At 40.1% G+C, this 21,199-nt stretch overlaps 1 protein-coding gene and 1 non-coding gene across 16 annotated transcripts in view; both read right to left on the bottom strand.

Moving 5' to 3' along the window:
• MARCHF3 (membrane associated ring-CH-type finger 3) overlaps window positions 1-21,199 on the bottom strand; it is a 169,822-nt gene that overhangs the window by 110,588 nt on the left and 38,035 nt on the right. For 6 of the 15 annotated variants that reach the window (XM_077138756.1, XM_077138772.1, XM_077138754.1 and 3 more), the window contains one exon: window positions 3,151-10,767. The exons of 2 other annotated variants lie outside the window; for them this stretch is intronic. The gene's annotated coding sequence lies outside the window, so the exon portion shown is untranslated. Of the gene's footprint in view, window positions 1-3,150; window positions 10,768-13,473; window positions 17,462-21,199 lie in introns of those variants that run through there. 7 more of the 15 variants (XM_077138767.1, XM_077138760.1, XM_077138762.1 and 4 more) reach the window with 7 other exon arrangements.
• On the bottom strand, window positions 20,579-20,709 carry LOC143665842 (small nucleolar RNA SNORA5). Its single transcript, XR_013167238.1, has one exon. It is a non-coding gene; the product is annotated as a small nucleolar RNA SNORA5 (small nucleolar RNA).

The following is a 21,199-nucleotide window of genomic DNA, read 5'->3' as shown; positions in this document are numbered from 1 at the left end:
ATGGTGTCTAGGAGTTTGGTCAAGCAAGCACTGGCCTGATATTGTTATTCTGAGAGTGTTTAGTAGATTGATTTATTGAGTAATAGATCATTGCTCAAGTGGTGGCATCTACAGCAAATTGCATCCACAATCAGCAAAGGAAATTGCCCTTAGCAATGAGGGGAGGCTCCTCATCCAAAGGGGTGGAAGTGAGAACTGAGGATCTGCGAAGTCAGAAAGAATTTCTGCCTCTTTGTCAGCCTGCCAGCTTTTCCTGGAGAACGAAACTTCATCTTCATTGGAGTTTCCAGCTTACGGACTGCCTGACAGAGCTCAGATGTGCCAAATTTTAGAATCAACTTTTCTAGTTTCCAGTTTGCAGCTGGCACTATGGAATTTGGACTTGCCAATCCCCATGACCACATGAGCCAATTCCTATATAAATCCCTGTTGGTATGTTTCCCTGGAGAACCCTAATAAAGCTACAAACCATCAACTGTTTGCTGACAGTTTGTTTCAAGACCTTGCAACCAGTGCTTCTTAAACTTGAGTGCACAAAGGAATTACTTAGAGTTTTTTAAAACTCAGATTCCTGGGCCTCATCCTCAGAAGTTCCTCTACGTAGGATGGGGTGGGTTCATGAATTCGTATTTCTAATATAGATGATGCTGATGTTGTGGCTCTAAGGCCAAATATGAGTAATGTTTTGGTTTACTAAAGCTGCCAGAATGCAATATACCAGAAAGGGGTTGGCTTTTATTATGGGGAATTATTCGCTTACAACTTTACAGTTCCAAGTCCATGAAAATATCCAAATTAAGGCATCAACAGGATGATACCTTCTTTAAAGGAAGGCTGCTGGCATCTGGGACACCTCTTCCACCTTCGAAGGCACATGGCTGGTGTTTGCAAGTCCTTCACTCCTGGGTTTCATTGCTTTCAGCTTCCGGTTCCAGTGGCTTCGTCTCTGAGCTTCTGGGGGTCGTCTCCTAGCTTCACCAGGGCTTTTTTCTAAGCTCTCTAGTTTGAATATCTTTTATCTTCTCATAAATGGCTCCAGTAAAAGGATAAAGACCCACCTTGAATGGGAGTGGGCCACATCTCAATTGAAATAACCTAACCAAAAGGTCACAGCTACAACAGGTCTGCCCCCATAGGAATGGATTAAAATAACATGGCCCTTTCTGGGGTACATAACAGCTTCAAACCAATAAAATTAGCATGACTTTAGAGAACTTGGCTTCCCTTCCTGCCCAAGAGCTTCCTCAATGCTGACCAAGCAAGTATTAATCAAGGAGACTCATCTGTGGTCTGGTCTTTCTTGGTGATGAATATGATAATGGCATACTAAAGAATTCTAAAGGTAATTTTCAAATTTATTTAGAATTCCTAGTCATTAATTGTATGGTCTATGGTCATTTTTCCAAATGTTATTTGGTCATTTAGGAAAGTGTCCTTGATGTCAATAGAATTAGTAGGGATTATCTAAATGATTTTTTCAATTTTTTTTTGTTTTGATATCACTTGATGCATGTGGTATCATCTGTGGATTTACAGGTGCTATTCAGGAGCATTCAGTGTGTTTATAATAATGTATTTGACCTGTAGCAAAAAGGTACTCATGAGAGATGATTGTGACTTTGACAGTTTGAGCTAAAGTTAAATTCTGATGAACTACATAGGAATTTTATTGGTCTCAAGATGGGTGCCAGCTAAATTGAGCAAAAGAGTGACTTGCCAAGAACATTCTAAAAGTCCAGATAGACTGTCACGTCCACTTCAAATTTCCTCAAAGGTCAGTGAAAAACTCTGTTTTTCTACTTTCTGCTATTTCCAAAACCACAAGCTTAAACCTGAGAACCAAATGTTAAGCTGTGTTCTTCTTAAAAATCAGCAAAAACAGAATGCAGCAAGCAGAAGGAAGTTTACAGTTCTGCTGATGGCACAAATGGCAGAATGAGACCTCAGCTTGTTTGGCTATTTAGTAGAGAAGATAAGTAAAAAATGTGTTTTTGTTAATAAATTGAGGAGATTCAGGAACAGAGAGGAATGTGACAGGCTGGCCAGAAGTTACATTTTTTGCATTTACTTTTTTTTAGCCATATCTGAAGTCAGTTAATTTTTGGAGAGAAGTAGAAGTGTTGCTTTGGGAAGAAAAAAAAGTTCTATGCAACCCTGTCTACAGCATCCATGCAGCAGGTCTCTTGCTGCTCTGCCTTCCTTGGCAGAACTCTCTAGGCCTCTGTTTTACAGACCAGACAATGGGGGGTCTCCATCGCAGCCCTTACAATGCTCTGTGGAGGAAAGGAAGCTTTTAAACAGACTGCAATGCAACCAAAAGTATCCACTTGTCCACAAGAAAATTTGTGTATAACATTTAATCCCAGGAGTAATATTAGTTACTAGCTTTCTAACAAGTTTGACACTGTTATTTCTCCCCCTTTTCTAAAGTACAATGGCAATAACTGTATTTGCACAGAAACTGACCTAACTGGTTAGCTGCTTCACTAAATTACCACAAGATTCCATTTTTATGAGTACAAAACAGTTGATCTTAGTGACCTGGCAACTTAGAAACTTAGGAGACAAATTAGAGCAATTACTAATAAATTATACATGTGGTAACTAACAATTTGTCTATCACCTAGAAATATAAGGAAAAATGCCAGTCTCCCTGGCTTTGCAACTCTGAACCATTCTTTCCATATTTTCCTTTCCAAGATCAAAAGCTTTCATCACCCACACCAGTTCTACCAGTAGTGTTGCTGCTTTCGCAGAATTCGACATTTATAATACAAAGTTAGCAATATAAGAGGTAGGATTTGCACTCTATTTAGAATAGAGGGTTTGGCCTCTAAAAAATTAAAAGACTTAAAAAAAACCCATCAAAACACCAAATGAATTTATATCAGCTTTCCTTAATTAAGTTCATAGAGGAAATAATGGCAAAAGATAAGGGCAAAACATCCCCTTGTTCAAAATCACGACTGTGCATCATTTCTGGGCAAGGCTGTCTGAAAATTAAAGGAAATTCTGTGTACAAATCATCTGTAGTTACAAGGGAAGAGATGAGATTAGGTCAATTAACAAGACATGATCTTTCTCTTTTTTTCCTGCTTGTCTCACTCAGCCCTTAGCAACTAAGGAGGGGCTGAGTGTGCATCTACTCACAGTACTAGCAGGTTTCATCTTCTGTGGCTGCCATCAAAAGTTACATGGAGGGAGAGGCTTTTACAGTTGCATGCTTGAATTTATGCTCGTCAGCTTCTTGTTCAGATGAAAAAAAACAAAAGCAGCAGATCTTGGGGGAAGGAAGTGCAATGTTCAGGACTTAGATGTTGAGATGGGATGTAAAAAATACCTAAACAACTTTCAAGTCCAAGATATTTTTGATACCCTTTTGATACCCAAATACCCTCCAGCAACGAAGAAGGCTTGCTTGCTTCTTAATTTATATACCACATTTCCCCCACTACCCAACAAAAATTGTGTACCTATTTCCCTATATCATATGATATCATGTCAGAGTTAAAAAGTAAATTTCTCGTCTTTCTTGCCTTGAAGGCAAATGATAATTTTGCACACAGTCTCATAATTTCACATTTTTTCTTCCCCCTTTTTTTGGCATGGAAAGGCTCCTGGAATTGAACCCAGGTCTCCAGCATGGTAGGTGAGAATTCTGCCACTGAGCCACCATTGCGCTGCCCTCACATTTCATTTTTACTTAATATTAGCATTTGTCCCCAGCTTTATTATTTTCTTGATTTTGCTATACAACTGGCTACAGGCCCTAATTCCATGTTATCATGTCTCCCTGTAGAATCACATGGCAAACATCTTCCCTGAGAAGCACTGATGTTAGGGTGAATAAAGTATAATCAACACACATTATTTTCTACTATGTAATAAGCAAAGTTTAAACAAACCCAACCTCCCTGTAAATTCGAAATGCCCTTCTAAATAACTATAGGTGCTATTTCACAATCTGACCTGCATTGTTCCTTCTGGCTGCTGCGGGAGCTATGACTACCTTGTGTCCACATGTTTGCATGCTGGGTCACACTAACCCCATGATCACGTTCTGCAGCAGCCTGTGGTTTGTGGAGGCCCGAGAGCAGCACAGTGGAATTCTACCTCTGTAGGACTTCTGCCAGGTACAGCCAACCAGAGGAAGGAAGTTTCCCACCTGCGGGAAAAAGCACCTGCAAACCTGGCAGCCCCAAGGTCACACTGCTCCTGATACATGCCATGCCTGAATCCCTCACCTAGTTAGATGCTAAAGCAGAAAGTCCCATGAGTGCAGAAGATGGCAGAGACAATTTTGGGAGAACAATCCTTAACTCCCACTTCCCTTTGCCTCAGATGCTTTGTAATAACTCCACCCAGTTCAATAGTGCTGGAAAAAAATGTTTGAGGGTGGATTATTGTCTCTGTTGAAATTCTATAATGGTATGTTTTCTATATTAGTCAGAACACATATGATATAGATTTTTATAGATTATCACTATACAAACTACTTAAGATGATACAAGAAAATGACACTATGTCAAAACATTAATTATAATTTGGGGGCTGAAGGAGTTCTCAGATGAATATATAATTGGTATAACTAATATGAAGCAAAAGATAGTTTTCAAGGCAGGGTTCCAGAATGAAGAAAAGATGGAGGATGAGGATCCCCTCCTTCCCCCCCAACAAAAAGGCCTGATCCCCAGGGTTACTGGACCAGTAAATGGAGTTTTATAAGAACTCCATTTCTTATTAAATTTCTACATATTCAATCACATTCTGAATATTACTTTATTTCAATAAATTAATTTTATCCCTAACCTAAAAGCCTTAATGAAAAGCTATTTAAATCACAAGAGTTAGCCAAAGACATCTGGTTAGCATAATCATTCTTAAATCTATTTTAAAGTAGAATATGGTATCCCAAAACTGGTATTTCACTATTTATGTTTTATGTTTTCCCACATATATAAATTCAAATTATTTTTTAACTTGTATAATATTCTGGTAAAACAACATAAACTTGGATCATGTTTCCTCATCAGCTACACTGTGCCAATGCAATGAGCCAGAAGCCCCGAGAAGCTCTTCACTGCCAGCATGGAGGGATGAGCATGGAGGGATGAGCGTGGAGGGATGAGTGTAGACGGATGAGCATGGAGGGATGAGCGTGGAGGGATGAGTGTGGAGGGATGAGTGTAGAGGGATGAGCGTGGAGGGATGAGGAAGCAGCTCTCCCAGGGACAGCCCAGGAAGCAGACTGTGTTAACAGACTGATGTAAAGGGCAGCAGCCTTTTAAATAATGGATTAGGAACTATGAGGGTGAAGCTGAAAACCAGAACATCCACACTGGCTAGAAACTCATGATGATTCAAAACTCAAACTTTAGTTTGGATGCATTTGAAAGAAATTCAAAAGGGAATCTAAAGCCCTTTGAATAGATCACTCCTCTCTAACTAGAAAATGTACCCTATTTTCTCCCATTGCTACATCATATTCCCAGTGGGCCTGTCCTAATGTCTCCTTAGGTTTCTTTTACTTCCTTTGTAGCTGCCTGCTGTTCTTAAGTCTCTCTCTCTTTTGTGGCTCCTCAGAAACTCTAAAAAAAGAAAAACCTCCTTCAATCAGGTTTCCAGGGTCTCCCCCGCCCCCTTGGATAACTACCCCCTACCATTATCCAGAGAATGACAAAGGGGTGTATTTCTCTTTCTGTATTCATGGGACAAAAACGCATGCTCTCAACTTTTTTTCCTAATCAGGACTCATTCCTGATATCATGCCCTCTACAGGAAATGCTTGGCTGTTCATACTATAGTGTAGTGATACCTGGGGGTAAAATTATCCACAGCTCAGTGGAGTTTGGGAATAACATCTCCTGTGACTAAATCTGTTTTGTCTGCATTTTGCCAGTCTACTTGTCAGCCTTGACCAATGGAATCATCCTGATTCCAAAACCAGATCAGGTTGAGGGCTCTCTCAGCTCCTCTTCTGCTTGGTCTCCATTTCTACTCCCTCTGCTTTGGCCCCAACTGGCTTCCTTGCAGAGCCGGAAGGTACTCAGATCCTTTGTGATTTCCACTAAGCTGCGCTTTCTTTCCATCTGTCAGCAAGTTCTCATCCTCGTCCTGCCTTCTGTCAGTCCCACACCTGGGACAGCTGATTAGCTTAGTCTCCCCACCCACTCAGCTCACTGGCTCCCTCCTAAATGTCCCAGGGTTTATCAGTCTTGTCAAGGCTGCTCCCCACCCAATGTAATCAGAGCCTGTGCTCCTGAAGACAACTCAGCTCTCAGGCAACAGGTTTGGGTCTGACAAAAATGGGCAGATACGGGTGTTTGGGAATCACTTAAAGCCACACAGCTGAAGACAGTTTGTCACTCTGTACAATGTCCTTTTCATGAGCCTGCTGAGTTATGCCTTCATTTTTAGTTGTGGATTCTATAATCAGTCAGCCTTCCCCTCACTTTGCATTGGCTGCTGGAAAACTTAGTGCAAAACTCGAGGATTGAACAAGGCATGGAATGAATTCTCACAATACCTTACTCATCAGCTCATTTTATGTCTTTATCTTGTTTTCCATTTTTCTTTCCTATCAACTTCTAATTTACATTTCCTTGCCAGCTACCTTAAACTAAAGGGAAGGAAGCTGAAACAAGGTGGGGTATGAATAAAAAGACACATAAAATGAAGTAATTTATGGAAAAACTGAGTCAGGGTCTCTTTTATACTGCTGGTGGGAAGATAATGGACAGCAACATCTATAAATGTTGCATGCAAATAGTAATAACATAGAATTGCCAATTCAAAAAATTTAGCCTACTGACAATAGCATGCAAAATGTTTGTCTGTGACAACAAAAAAGGAAATAAATAAGGTAAATTTCCAGGAATGGCTAAACACATCATATTGCATGTATAAAATGGAACACTATGCAGGCTTTCAAAAGCAAGAGATGAATTTACATGTTCTAATGTCTTCAATATCTTAAGTGAAGAAAGAAACTTGTGGTTTGGGGAGGGGAGCAATATTTTTTATTGAAACCTCCTCCCAACACCACCACAAACAGTATACCAAGGAGGGCTTGTTGCCAAATTAACATCCTCAGCACCCTGGCTTTCTTCTAATTCAAGGGAGTACTAAATGATAGGGGTGAGGGAGCAATATTGAAGAAGCCACAGGAACTACATGTTCTGAATTAGCGAGCTCAAGCTACCGAGAACGGGAGGAAGATGGGTAAAGAAGAGCAAAGAGGAGGGCCGGAGGCTGGCCTTTGAACAGAGAGGCTTTGGCAAATGAGGGTTTCTAATGGGAATTTGGAGCTATTTTTGCAGGTGAGGAATTTTCTTGCCACTCTGCCTTCCAAACCTTCAGTAAAACCTGCATTATTTCCTAATACTTTTACAGTTGGATTTGTTTCAGCAGTATGTCATAAAGTGTTGTATCTGACCTCAAGGTCTGAAAGGGTCAAGGACAGAGGCTGCCCAGAGTGACCAACCCCATCTGGTTACCAAGAGACAATCAGGCCCCATGGATAAACAGCTCTGTGCATACTGGGAAGTGCGGTTCAAAGACTAGGAAAGACGGCAGTACAGGGGAAAGAATATTAAGCCAATCAACTCTATGCCAGGGCAATGGTCTGGTTTGATAAATACTGAGATGCCCAGGACCACAGACAGTGATTTAGGGAAAGTGAAAGGGTCACAGAAGAGAAGATCATTCCACAGTATAACGTGTGTCAGAGTAGTTACAATTATGCCCATGACAGACACATAAAGTACTAACTCTGACTACCTTAGTTGTTATAGGAATATCTTCTTTATCTGAAAAAAAAAAGGATCATTTTCTTCATTAAAAATTGTCCTCACTGCCCACGTCAGCTTTGTGCAACTCAGCCCCTTTGTCTCGCACACAACTGCTCTGATTTCCTATGTGTGGCCTCACTCTGAGCGTTTAGTAACTGACGGCCTCTTCTGGGACAACTGCTTCCACATCCAGCGTGGCCAACCTTCTGAGGATTTAACCAGTGCAGACCCCATGGATGGGCTTAGGGGGCTCCTAAATTCCCTGGAATGTTTTACAAACCACTGTGAGTGTACTTTCTGGGGGGTTCATGTCATGGTTGATGCGACTATAAAGAGGATGACCCCTCAGAGGTCCAAAACCTCTGATTTAGAAGCCTGATGTGGAGCTTCTTTAAAGCAACCTCACTGAACATTTTTGTTATTGCCCTCATATTTAGATATGGATGTAATATATACTCCTAAAGGGAGATGTTGCACATGAAACTTTCCTTAATACAGGCCCTGGCCTTGCCGCTATGTTTACAGTTCAACAGGACAGCCTCTTCGAGGAGCTGCTCTATATGGCCTGAGTCCACCGCCTAGCCCAGAATTTCCCTCCGCAACTAGGCTGAAGCTCTTTTAGGACATGGACCACATCTTTTTTTGTTTTTGTATTTCCAAGGTCTATCACAAAAGTTTGGGCAACTTAAAATCTCACACTTACTGAATATGCAGAGAATGCCAGACACTAAGGTGTCTACTATTATGATTCTTATTTTATAGATGAGGAAAATGAAGCTCTAAGTGCAGATCCAAAAGTCTGCATGTCTCTAAGCCCTTGACATCATCCACGTTCTTTCAATTTTGTTAAATGAATGAATTCTGAATGAGATGATGGGTAATGATTACTAATATTTCCATCAGGCAGGTAAGGAAACTGAGATGTCACGGGGGTGGGAAACAAGAAAGTAGGGTTATCTGTACTTCATTTAGGCATGCTTTTCCGAATGTTTTTCTAACTTTGTTTGAAATAGTCTTCATTCCTTATTAGAAATGAAACTGAAATCTTATATATGAAATTGAACTCACTGAGTCTGGTATGCGCATGATAATCTTGGTTTGGAGCAGATCAAATTTCATACTGGAAAGGACTGTGTCACCAAGGATATCTGCAAGGAAAACAAAGTCTTTCCTCTCCCGGGCTCCTCCTCTTGTTGGAGGTTCCAGACTTAAATGCCTACAAGATGTAGAAGATAATGGAGCAATATAAGTGAGCAGGACAACCACGAAGGGAGCCCACATCCGTTCTGGAGGGAAGATCTTCCCCTGGCCTCACCATATCATCATCACTTGAGAATGTGGGCCCAGGGACACCAGCCTGGATCTTTTAAAGGAAGCCAGAAACAGATTTTTCAATGTGTGTGTAATCTCCTGATTTTTAAATATTGTCATTTCATTCAAATATCTTTTAAAACACAGTGCAGGCCAAATAAAACACATCATCTATGAGACAGGGGAGCCTATCGGCCACCACTTTGCAAACTCAACTTCTGTTTGAGGAACATCCAAATACCATCTTCTGCCCGGCCAGGAGGATTAGGGTACAGCAGAGAGGTGAAAATAACATCAGTTTTTCTGCTTGTTAGCCTCTTTACTGAAAGGTTTGGTGAGGGAAATGGTTGAAAAACAGGTTCAAATTATTTTGGGACTATTTGTTGATCTGAAATTTGAAATTCTTGGTCTCGATTTGAAAATCAAGAGCAGGTGGTACCAGTTCTGTGTGACTTTCTACCATAAGTTATCTGTCAGTATTTCTGCTGCACAAAGAACTGGGCTGGTGTGCATTGACATGCCACCAGCATTCTTCAAGCTGATTGCTAAAGCACAGTGCTCTGCTGAATCTGCAGAAAACCTGCAACCTGCCTTATGTCTTCTTGCATTAAACGTGCTTCTGCAGAGCAGTAGATCAGCCTCCAGCAGTGAACAAATGACTGCTTCAAGGGCTTCTCTGTATAGACACTGCCAGTGAGAAGAAGAGCTTCTCTAAAGAATGGAAACCTCCCTGAATACAGGGACCCCACCTCATCCTCCTATTATACAGTCAAGCAAGGTGTGCAAAACACTAAATAAATATGGATCCATACCCTAGCAAGCAAGTATCTTGCGACCTCAAACTGCTTCTTGGACAGCCCAATCTCTGAAAAAATAGATGAGGAAATAATGTAAAAGCATAACTTAGTAAGATGAGAATTTTGAGAACTTTACGAATTAGTTCCCATTCCAGACATAAGAACTGTTTTTGGAGAAAATTTCCGTGGGCCATATTTTCTTTAAATACATTAGTGAAATGGGTGTAGAATATTAATGTACTTAGTAAGGTGCTGGGAAATAATACTAAACACAGTGTTCTCTTCAAACTGAAGGTGCTATATATATGTTTAATTTGGAAAGCTATTTATGTTTACACCAGCAAAATACAGAATTTTCCAAATGTGTTTCATTGAATAACAACTACAAAAGAAAATGTCACATCAGATAGCTAAGCCGACAGTGAAAGTACTCAGGTGTGGACAACATCAAATACTGTGTTTGAAGTAATATTAAAAGAACCAAATTTGGTTTTTCTTCATAAGCTTCCAGGCATGCTCCTTTAAATTTTATGAGGAGAATACATTACTTGACTACTATGGGTTTTAGAGTCCCTATGTTGGAGCATTTCCAAGGTTTTTTGCAAAATATATAAGGCTGTTTCCAAACAGCACTTTCTACTTTTGGTAATGCCTTCCTTTCCTTTTAAATCAACTTAAGTTTCTAAGTTTCAGGTTACCTTATACTTTTCAAAACCCAAATGACCTTGAAATCCTGGTGCCACTATCCAAACATTTTTACATACTCTTCAGGTTTAAAAACGAGCAAGATCAAATTCATATTTAAGTGCAAACCTTCAAAGAAAGGACTTTGGTTCAATCTCTCCTTTTCTATTCAACTTTTTCAATTCCTAAATACATAAAAAAAAATATATGTTAAATAGAGGCCATGGAATGGTTCTCAAGGGAAGAAACGAGGCAACGAGGCAATGAAGAATCATGAGCTTTTTCTCTCCTGCAAATAAATATGGTTCTTTAAATAGAGAATATAATTATTTCTTAAACTGTTCTCCTATCTTCTAATTCACAGGTTTTTGTTTCTTGCACTGGCAGTTAAGGTAACCTATAAGTGAGGGCTGGATAAAGAGGTGTGTTTTCTCTATATAAAGAACCAAAGTACCCACATATACTTTCATGAGCTAAAGTCGAGGTATAATTAGGAATTTATTTGGATTTTATTTTCAATCAGGTAAATAATGACAATTTGAGCAGGATACACGTCTTTCTTTCTCTCTATGTGTTTTACTGAGATATAATGCACACACCTTACACTTAACCCATTTCAAGTGTATAATTCAGTGATTTCAGATGTGGGCAACCTTTACCATAAGTAATTTTAGAGCACTTTCATCACGCCAAAAAGAAACCTGGTACCCCTTAGCAGTTACTCCCCACTCCTCCCTCCCTTCAGCCCCTGGGAACCTCTAATCTCTTTTCTCCTTTCATGGATTTTACTGTTCTGGATATTTTATATACATGGACCCATACTCCATGTGGACTTTTGAATCTGCCGTCTTTCACTTAGCATGTTTTCAAGGCCATACATGTATGTGTGACATGCAACTAATATGTATGTGATTCGAAGTGAGTGTCATTAACATACATCCGGCCAATAGCCTTTCCCACAGAGTGCTGAGCGCTCCAGAAGGGTCTGGTAGCACTGTGTAGCTGTCAGTCTTCTTCCCTTCTTTAGAGAGTTTACAACACACGTTGCAGCGTTTGAGAAGTTGAGAAAGTCCTGTCATTTTTCACCTCAGATTTTCGATTGTCAGGAGACATTTCCACTTCAAGTTCCTATTGCACCTTAGTATGTACAACATTATCTCAGCATCTGTCCTCTCCCAAACAATATTCCTCTTCATTTTACTCATCTTCGTCAATGATAAAACCATCTACCCACACTAAATTTAAAACCTAGTTATTTTACTTCTTTCACGTCTAATTCATTTATCACTGTTGCAGATACTGGTTCTCTCTATCCTGTCTCTATAGCTTCTTTTGCCCCTTTCCTGTCTTCCACTGCATCCCCATTGACACTACCCGGCTCAATCCCATGACACAGCTTCCCTACTGTCTCTCTCTCTCTCTACAATCACCTCCTAATCCAGTCTTTCCTACACCATGACTGAGCCCGAAACCCAACTGAAGTGAATGGTTCCAGCTTGAGGACAGGGATGGAGAAGGAAAGGCAGGAGATGCTGGTGGTTCTGTTCAGACAGCCTTGGGCCCTAGGATGGGCCTGTCTGCTGAGTTGGAGAAGAAGCTGACTATGCTTTGAAGCTCTTCCTAGCTGGCTTGGGCCCCAGGCCTGCTGAGGTTCTGATAACTATTTTCAAACTTCCCCAGATGATAGCAATATGCAGTGCAGGGATCTAATACTGCATGGTGCAGAAGGACAAGGAAGGGCTCTGGAATTGGAAGATTTGGGTGCACCCATGGCTACCTGTGATACCTTGTGCATATTAACTTTATATGCTTCAGTGTTCTCATCAGCAACATGGAATAAATATACCTTCTTCATGGAAATGCTCTGAGTATTAGTTAAATTATATGTGATGTACAAAGTTAGAATGCCTGGCACTTAGAAGGTACCCAGAGTCGGGGTAGAATTGGGGTGCATATGTCTTGTTCTGAAACATCTGTGTCACACTGCTAACATGGCTGGGTGAAAATCAAGAATTGTTTTATTCTTCTCCCACAAGGCCTCACATGAAGGTGACTCCTTTGATGAGAGTCAAAATGACTGAGCTGGCCGAGGGGCCTGTGAACTTACAACTAATCCTGACAGGCACACAGGCAGGTCCCAACACAGCCAGACCAAACATTTTGTGCTTTCTTAGTTTCTTAAAATATAGGATGGAGGGCGGGCCGCGGTGGCTCAGCGGGCAAAGTGCTTGCCTGCTATGCCGGAGGACCTCGGTTCGATTCCCGGCCCCAGCCCATGTAACAAAAACGGAGAAACAGAATACAATAAAACAAGAAAATGTTTAAAAATGTTTCCCTTTCTTCCTTCCTTCCTTCCTTCTCTCTGTCTTTCCTTTAAAAAAAAAAAAAAAAAAAAAATATAGGATGGAACAGTGGTGTGTAGGGGTGGGCAGTATAGTGAGTGACGTGACACTGAGTTAGGGGTCAGGAAAATTCCATTGCGCTATGTGATGTGAGGAGACTTCTGCTGCATTCATGGGTTTATGTTTTTTTTTTTTTAATCTTTTTATTGACAAATCTTCACACACATGCATGGTGTACCGTCAGTGGCTCACAATATCATGACATAGCTATGTACTCATCACCTTGATCATTTTTAGAATATTTGTATCACTCCAGAAAAAGAAGTAAAAAGAAAAAAGAAAAAACTCACACACCCCATACCCCTTACCCTTCTTTCTCATTGACCATAATATTCCCATTTGCTCAATTTATTTTACTTCTTATCCCCCTTATCATTTATTTATTTTTTACCTTTTTTTTTTTTTTAACTTATCTATCCATACCCTGGATAAAAGGAGCATCAGACAGAAGGTTTTCACAACCATACAGTCACAGTGTAAAAGTTATACCTTTATACAATCGTCTTCAAGAATCAAGCTCACTGGAACACAGCTCAGCAGTTTCAGGTACTTTCCTCCAGCCACTCCAATACACTACAAACTAAAAAGGGATATCTATATAGTGCTTAAGAATAACCTTCAAGATTACCTTTCTACTATGTTTGAAATCTCTCAACCACTGAGCCTTTATTTTGTCTCATTTCTCTCTTTCCTCTTCTGGTCAAGAAGCTTTCTCAATCCCATGATGCTGGGTCCGAGCTCATCCTGGGATTTCTGTCCCACACTGCCAGCGAGGTTTATACCCCTGGGAGTCATGTCCCAGGTTTTATGTTGTTCCTGACATCCTAGCCACACAGCCAACTAAAAACCAGTAATGTTTTTCTTCTCCCACAGGGTCTTTCAACAGAATTAAACTAAACTAAGAGCGATAGGCTCTTGAGTACTTTTGAGAAATCGTTTAAGATTCTTAAAAGTGAAAAAGCCTTCATGTGTTGCCAGGTGTCCACTCCTTCATTAAGTGTCTATCTTCCTTCTTGGTAGGAATGCTGGGATTAAGAAATGGTGGAGAAATCCCATAGTTGAATGACACATATACTTGCCCAGCAGCTCCGCAGGCCCCTGGGAGTTGGCTTTGGCTTCACAAGAAAACTGCTTATTTTTCAGTTAATGAAGAGACAGATGATCCCTTCTGAAAAGTCTGCTTTGGGAGAAGGGTTAGGGGCGTGCCTCCTTCCCATCCAAGGACAGGAATGAGCCCTGCTGCCCATGGCTAGGCCTTCCTGTGAGTCTGTGAGGCCACAGGATGGTCACTTCCCCAGCACAGGATTGTGTATCAGAAATGGCGGCAGAGCAGCCCAGAACTCTGACTTAGAGCAAGGATCTAAATGTGGCAGAGCTCAAATTCTCTCTGCTTCAGATTTCAGCAAAGGCTATCGGAAGTGTCTTCAAGCCCAGAGAGCAGACCTTGTGGGTAGGTAAATTTGGACTGGAACAGCAGTGTCCTCAGGGCCCCAAATCCAACTTCACTGCCAACTTTTGATTTACGGTGCTGAGGTCAGTCCACTGAGGCTCATATGGTCGAGGCCACAGGTACCTTAATTTACTTTCCAACAATGCCTCCTCCTGTATCTCAGACACTTGATGTAAGGAATTCTCTTATAAGAAGCCCAAATCAAACCAAAGACCAAAACCAAAAGAAAGCACCGGATTTCCTTTACCTTTTTCATATTTAATCAGTGATATACACTTTGTTTTCTGATTCTAAAATTTAAAAGTTAACCAGAAAATGTAGAAGCCACTGTCATAAGACTAAGAGACAAAACTTATTAAGCCAGGTTATAGCAAAGTAAAATCTGCTTGCGTATGGCAACTGACTTTAGAGGGATCGGGGCGGGAGACATTATATAATGTAAACGTGGGATCTTGAAATGTTGCAGGGTGCTGAGGGAAGATGATACTGGAACTTCTCAGGGTGTGGGCACCCCTTAAAGAGCACAGCAGCCTTGGGATGAGTCAGCTGGACTGATGAGGAAGCAGAGGGTTGAGGAAAACTTCTGATGATACTCCATATTAGAAAAGAAACTTTAGGATAAACCAATCAGGAGAAAAAGCACTTAGAAAATAAATAGGGCAGGACAGGGAGATCTGGAAAGGAGTAGGGAAGAGCCAAGCAGGCATCAGATCCAGCCAAGGGACAGCACCCTGGAGGAGGGGCAGTGGTCAGGAGAGGTCGACATGGACCCAGATGGGAAACAGGCTGTGGGATAAATGTCAGAGTTGGGCCCAGGCTCCAAGTAAAAACAAAAGGAGATGGAAAGAGTATGAGCTACAAGGGCAGGCCCCTGAGAGTTAGCTGGGCTGCTTAAATGTTTTTGAGTTGTGCATCCCTTTTAGGATATGAGGAAAACTACAGAACTGTTCCCCAAGAAAATGCACTTACGCTGACACAATTCTACCTTCCGCTTCTGGGGACTCACAGGTCCCAGAAAGTCCAGCCATGATCCAAGGTTATGAACCCCAGGCCCAAAGGATACTCCTATGCACTGAAAGAAGAGGAGTGATGATAGAAAATACTTGAAGGATTGCTTAATCCTTTAAAATCTCTGGCAAACTAACTGGAATAATGTGAGACCTGGCCTGAAATTGGTCTGAATAACACTGAACTTGCAGCAAAGATTAGTTAGTCCCTTAAGGTGACCATGTGTGCTACAGACCAGTGGTGGGACCTCAGATGTTGCCCTGAAAAGAAAAGAAAATCGAGTAAGGCTGGAAACCCAAAGGTAGGGGGTGTTTGGAGAGGAAACTCCGAGTCCCACCCTCCGATTTACTTTCAGTTGGTGGCAGGAACACTTAATTCAGACCAATGGTGACGAAATGGCCCTGGATGGTGGGGCTTTGCTTTGGGGAACTACTCTTGGCTTTTGTAACAAATGCTTCATACAAAATTAAGGCATACAGTATTTCTTAAAAAAAAAAAAAAAAGACAATCACATATATTTGTGACAATGAGTCTGTACTTACATTGAAATGATGCATTTAAAAGAGAGAGACATTATTGCATTACTATTTTCATCTAGTCATTAATTAAACCACAAACTGATTTTGGAAAAGAAGCATCTTGGGAGGTACAGGATAGGTTTAAGCTTTGTATGCTACTAGTGAATTATGTGACAGGTTTAATTTGATCTTTTGGTATTATACTAGAGCATGTCTTTATGTATGAATTTTAAGGAGAGTGGAGGAGGCTCTGGCACAGAAAATATAGAGTATGTTGATCCTTAAACATACTTTTGGCTGGGAGAGAATCTGAGCTTGAGAGCATTTTTTATGCATGACTCTATTTGGTCCATGGGTACAGAACCTGCAAAGGGCACAGTGTGGTGAACTGATTTTCCAAGAAAAACTTACCTTCTTACAAAAGAGAGAGATAAGTGTGGATCATTTTAGTAGAACATATCCTGCATGTGAGTCCATTGCAAGCATACTAAGACTAAGGTTTCTAGAAATGTGCTCACTGTCAAAAGTTTCTCACGAATATGTATGGCATATTGAAACAGATGAAAAATAGCAAAGAACTAGGAGTCAGAAGACCTGGCACCTGAAGCAGACTATGAAACTGTAAGATGTATGACCTGAAACAAAATATTTAATATTTCAGATACAGTCCAAGTGTAAACCTGTAAAACGAGACTAAAAATGCCTGCCATCTCCTTACCTCACAAGAAGCATCAAATATTAGCAATGAATGAAATAAGAAAAAATCTGAGTGCCTATTTTGGGTAGAGCATTATTCTAGGTGTTGTGAATTAAGCACGCTAAATATCTTTGTTTATAACTTTAAAAATCAAAATAAGAAAATCACGGCTGAGATTACAAAGCTGAGAAGTCACATAACGAAGATTTTAAAAATATTTCAAAGTTGGATGGACTTACATGCAAACAAACAGCAAAATAAACAGTTTTATTTAGATAGATCAGATTAAATAAAATGAATATGGGAGGAATTCAAAACAAGCACACTGTAATAAAGAATCAACACTGGTGAAATTGTCTAGAGCAATATGTAAAGAAAAAACTTTGAGCTGAATCATACGATGCTTTTTTTTTAAATCTCATAAGCTGGCCTCTGTCAACATGCCGATGTTCAGTAAAGGTGCTGGCATGAATAACTGGGTTCTCTTCAACAAATAAATGTTTTCTAATAGAAGATGGCTAATAAGTACAAGTACTTACATCCCTAGACTCTAAAAAAATGCTACTAAAAGGGGGAGGGCCACAACAATGACGGGATGGGACAGGAGGAAGGAAAGCAGGGCAAGAAGAAAGATTTCAACAGATTTCTGGATGTCAGGAAAAGGATGGCAAATAGAACACAGCAAGAATATAAGTGCCTAGAAGATGCTGGAGAAAACTTAAGGAGAATAGGAAGGCATAAGTGAGTTCCTGGCAATGTGCCAGTAATACCTCCTACTGCCACCCCCTCACTTCCTAGTAATACCCCCCCACCTTCACCCCACCCCCACCCCACTCACTTTGCAGCTGCAGCAAAGACTGGGCTTTCTCAGGGGGGTGGGAAACAAAGAGGCTAAATAGAAGTCTGTTCAAAGTACACCAGGCCTGTGGTTGCCCCTTACTCTCACCTGCAACCCATGCCATGTTTATGCACTGTGCTAGAAGTCCAATATTTTACTTGTGGACAAGATATCTGAGGACTTTTTCTTATCAACAAAGAAATTTTAAAACTGCCTGGAAATTGCATTATAGTTTTGTAAGACATTAACATTAGGGGAAGCTGGATGTGGGATATACAAAAACTCTATTATTTTGTAACTTTTCTCTAAGTCTAATATTAGTTAAAAAAAAAAAAAAAACTCCTTGTTCTTAAACATGGTGGGATAACCAAAGTTCATTGGTCATTCAAAAACAGAAAGAAGAAAAGCTTCAAAGAGAAAAGCCAATTAATCAAACATGACACGTGGTTACTGAAGAAACATAACTCAGAAAACTAAGAGAACCTGTGCTCTGTTTCTACAGGTATCATTAATATTTTCATCCAACATACTGGAAAGTTAAGATGAGCTACATAAATTAATGAAATAGGAAAGAGAGGTTTAAATCTATTATTTAAAGTTAAAAAAGTTATCAATAGAATAATTAAAATAATACCAATTTAGGAAGGGAAAAGGGTAATGTCATGTATAGCAGCAAATCAACAGATAATTGACATGAGAATCAAGCAGTAGCAGTGTATGTTTATTATAAAACATCAACCAAGTAACCACTTGAGCATCTAATACCAGAAAGAGAAGTGGTTGTCCTACAAAAGAGACCAGGAGTTGGAAGGGGACTGTGACTCTTCATTACAAGAATTTCTGCAAAATTTTGTTTTTTAACTTACACATGTATTATTTTCACAAACTCTTAAAAGGGGGAAAACAAGACAAGTTTCTTCAAAAATGCTCTCAGACGGATCAAAGAGATCCCTTTATATAGGTAATTTCTACTGACATTACCAAAACATTGGTTTTGAAAAGAAAAAAGCCTGTGATAACAGAACTAAAGGGTAACACCTGTTTTTTTTTTTTTGTAAATCATATATCCGATAAAAGATCTTTTATTCAAAATATATAAAGAACTCTTAAAACTCAACAATAAGGACATAACAACTCAATTTAAAAGTGGGCAAAAGCTTTTTTTTTAATTTTATTTATTAAACACACCAAAATACAAACACAAATATTCTTACCATATGATCATTCCATTCTTGATATATAATCAATAACTCACAATATCATCACAGTTGTATATTCATCATCATGATAATTTCTTAGAACATCTGCATCAATTCAGAAAAAGCAATAAAAAGAAAACAAAAAAATTCATACATACCATACCCCTGACCCCTCCCTTTCATTGATCACTAGCATTTCAATCTACTAAATAACATTTGTTCCCACTATTATTTTTTTTAATCCGTATGTTTACTCATCTGTCAAAAAGGTAGATAAAAGGAGCATGACACAAGGTTTTCACAATCACATAGTCAAATTATGAAAGCTACATCATTATATAATCATCTTCAAGAAACAAAGCTATGGAACACAGCTCTACATTTTCAGGCAGTTCCCTCCAGTCTCTCCATTACACCTTAACTAAAAAGGTGATACCTATATTATGCGTAAGAATAACCTCCAGGATAACCTCTCGACTCTGTTTGGAATCTCTCAGCCATTGATACTTTATTTTGTCTCATTTCTCTCTTCCCTCTTTTGGTTGAGAAGGTTTTCTCAACCCTTTGATGCTGAGTCCCAGCTCATCCTAGGATTTCTGCCCCATGTTGCCAGGGAGGGGAACAATTCCAAATGCAGATTTACAGTTCAAGCAACAAGACAATTTGGAAGTTTCTGAATTATTATTCTTTTTGTTAGAAAGCAAAAGAAATTTTTAAAACAGAAAATTAAGTAACAATTTAGTAAGGCGCCCCCTCCCAGAAGCCACGGATCTTGTCAGTGTGTGACTGCCTGTCCACTGTAGATCTAAGTGTAAAACTGGACCAAATGCTTCATGAACTGGGGCACAAATTCATCTCAATACTTTCACTTAGCTGGGGAGTGAGCTCTGTAGAGTGTTCAGTACAACTGTGCTCTAGCCAGCCATAAATTGTAACACATACAGAGGAAAGAAATTTTTTACTGATAGCAACAGTATGAATCTATTAATTACAATACTTAAAGCACATCTATAATAATTATGAACAGCCTCCTATTACATTATGCCATGATCCTCTGTGTCTTCTGCAATAACACCAACTAGCCTTTATTAAGAAAGAACTCTACACATGAAGATTTCTTTGATTACTGCATTTTCATTCCCCTATGTTCATTACCAGTATATTCCTTTCCTTGGTAAATGTATTCCTTAGCCTTATAAAATGTCTAGCTTTGTAAACTCTCCATATGCCTAGCAAGCAAGAGTCCCCAAAGATATTTCTACATACTTGCTGCTTTTCCGAATTGATCTATAGGATGCTCCCATTGGATCTTATTCAGGCCCCATGGAATATACAAAGTTGAGCAATTCACTTGGGCCGCAATCTTTGGCAGGTCTGGGAAAACAATTCACCATATGATAAAACAGAAAGGTATTCTATGGGTTTATTTAATGCCAAGTGCTCCAGGGTATAGAGTACAATCAAAACCTCTGATAATTTTTTTCCCCAGCATCTCTTCTGCTCTCACATTCTGATAGGTCAACTCGAAACGTTGAATCCAGAGCTGGAAACAAAACAAACTTTTTCCTCTGGTACCACAGGATGCCATATGTCATTGTTCTTCACCACACTGTCCACACTGACTGTGGTAAGAATGCCAAATCAGCATCAAACCAAGAACCTCTTTAACGATGCTGCAAACCCCTTCCACAGCAATTCTGAGGAACTACAAACTAAGGGAAGGGGACGGTTCAAGCCCAGTAGCTGAAGCAAATTCAGACAGAAAATAGTCATTTTTCATTTGCTTTTTTTTTTCCCCCTTTTTTTCAGTTGGGCCTGAGCTCATTAAACACTGTGGAGGGCCTGCCTCTTTTTACCACCCCATGGGCTCTTGTACCTGAAGTGCAATGTCTGCGACCAAACTCATCTCCGAGCCTCAAGTCAGAGGATGTGGGGCCTATGAGCTACAGAGCCCACTGTGGCGGTGGCCGACTCCCTCTATGGGAGGAACAGGGATTGAATTTGCCTCGACTACAGTCTCCTTTCCTATTTGCTAAAGTGGACTTGTGAGAAAAGTTATGAAAACTCCACTGCTTTTAGTGCTCTTGGCTGAATATTTCCTTTAGTGAGGATCCTTCAGTTAATTTCCATTTAAGCACTGTGCATTACCAGTTCCTGGAGGTTACAGGTGGACTTCCAGTCCAGGGTCCTGATATGGTTACAAAAGAACTCTGAAGGTTATGCGAGGACATCACAGGTCCATGTGTCCTTGATTTTTCTTTTTTGATTCCTGTTTCTGATACTCATTTGATTCTAAAGCAGACCACGATAACCCACTACTAGATAAAGGAGGACAAGGGATCTGACCAAGAAGCTTAGGAACTGATACTCTGTTTAGGGGGAAAGGGGCTGAGTGCAGCAGGGGCCAGAAAGCAGACACCGCCCTCTCAAATTAGGGCTGAGGTTCCAAGCTGTAGAGGCCAAATCCATAATCCTCCTTTTTCAATCATGTGAAACCCAGATGAT

This window comes from Tamandua tetradactyla, chromosome 21 (genome assembly GCF_023851605.1).
Source record: "Tamandua tetradactyla isolate mTamTet1 chromosome 21, mTamTet1.pri, whole genome shotgun sequence".
Classification (NCBI taxonomy): domain Eukaryota; kingdom Metazoa; phylum Chordata; class Mammalia; order Pilosa; family Myrmecophagidae; genus Tamandua; species Tamandua tetradactyla.
This window is presented reverse-complemented; position numbering and strand designations above follow the sequence as displayed.